This window comes from Arachis ipaensis, chromosome B01 (genome assembly GCF_000816755.2).
Source record: "Arachis ipaensis cultivar K30076 chromosome B01, Araip1.1, whole genome shotgun sequence".
Lineage (NCBI taxonomy): Eukaryota > Viridiplantae > Streptophyta > Magnoliopsida > Fabales > Fabaceae > Arachis > Arachis ipaensis.
In genome coordinates this window covers 4,833,678-4,835,648 of record NC_029785.2, presented here as the reverse complement: position 1 = coordinate 4,835,648, position 1,971 = coordinate 4,833,678, and positions in this window count along the sequence as shown.

Genomic DNA, 1,971 nt, shown 5'->3' with positions numbered 1-1,971 from the left:
AAAAATAGTTGTGCCTCTATTCTAAAATTATTGGAATCTTATAAGAGTTTCAGTGGGTAAAAGGTTAATCTTAATAAATCGGCCTTATTGTTTAGTAATAACATTTCAGTGCCGATTAGAACCTCCCTAATAGTCCAGTTGAATATTTCTCACATAGGCACCCAGGATAAATATTTATGTCTACCTTTTCTTACCAATAGCTCTAAGAAAACCACTTTCAACTCAATCAAAGATAAGGTTCTCAAAAGGGCACAAAGATGGAAAACGTGCTTGTTATCTAATGGAGGAAGACAGGTATTACTGCAAACAGTTGGTGAAGCCATACCAATATACACCTTGTCATGTTTTAAACTTTCGGATAGCCTACTAAATAAAATTTATAATATTCTAACCCAGTTCTGATGGGGAAGTAAGGTTTTGAAATGCGAATGGTATGAATTAGTTGGGATAAGGTGACTAAGCCTAAAAAAAGCAGGCTTTGTTTCAAATATCTCAGGGCTTTGTTTTAATTATATCCTTATAGTAGAAGTAAGAAACTTACCTTATTGGGGTTGGCAAAATATTCTTGAAGGGAGGCGAGTTGTAGAAAAAGACATTAGTTGGAAAGTAAGTTCTAGTGATATCCGAATCTTCAGTGAATCATAGCTCCCTCCTCCTTATCCCTTCACTGTTCCACCATCTGCGGCACTGCTATTAGATAATTACCATCTGTTATAGGTGAAAGACCTGTTTTTGTCAAATAAATAGTGGAACCAAGCACTAATCTCAAATCTAATATTTTTTCTCAAGAAATTGCTTAGCGAATCCTTTCCATAATCCCAGAAAAAAGATGAAGACACAATTCAATGAGTGATGAATAGAGCAAAAATATATGATGTTGCACTAAGGTACAAGATTGCTTACCAATTTTATCATACTTTTATTGAATTCTGTCTGAACTTCATGCAACAGAGCCAATTTGGAGCCATTTATGAAAGTTAAAAATTCTTCACAAGATTTTGTTCTTTGCGTGAAAAATCCTCCATAGTAAACTTCTTGTTCTGCTTCTCATCCACCAACAGTTTTCATCCACTCTGACAACTTATCCAATCTGCAACTTAGCACCAGAATCACTCATGCACTGTCTATTTTTTTTTTTTGTGGAGACGCTAATCTAGCGTAGAAGAAGAGTCCTTTAGCTAATCTCATTCCAGACCCTAGATGTTCCTTTTTTTTCAAGTGATGGAGGGATTTGGTGTTACAAATTGGATTTCATGGAAAAAGCTCTCATAGATCTCAACTGATTTTGATTATAGCTTAAAATATTTAGAAGGAGAGGTGTTGATGAGTATTCGAGCATGTCCAGGAGCCTCCGAAAAAAGTACTAGCAACATCGTTTAAGTTAAACTAGGAATTATCTATTTTGCCTTATACATAATGCCCTAAGATTTCTTTTTCTATTTGCTTTTGCGTTTTTTTTTTTTTTACAATTTCACCTGTCGTGAATATTTGAGAATCTTTTTTCTACTTCTCTTACCCTAATTTTTGAATATTGTATTTAATTTTTTATTGAATAAAATATCACTATTGTCTTTAAAAAAATATCTCAATTAAAATATAGATTAAAATTCTACTCATACAATATAATATGTTAAAAGAAAACGTTTAGCATGTCGATATTAATTCAACTAAATAATTTTAAAATGAGTCAATAATTAAAAAGAAATGAACATGAAAAAATATTTTAAATTAAAAAATCCAAAATTTAAATGAAAACTATAATCTAAAAATAAAATAAAATAAAATAAATTTAAAATTTAAAATTTAGAATTTATAATTCAAAATTTAGGGATTAAAATTTTGGATTAAAGGTGGACAGCCGAGAGTAGCAGTAGATGACTAGTAATGATGAGTGAAATTATGATGTTGGAAGGAAAAGAAAGTAAAAATAGATAAAAAAAATAAATAAATAAAAAATAGTAAATGAATTTG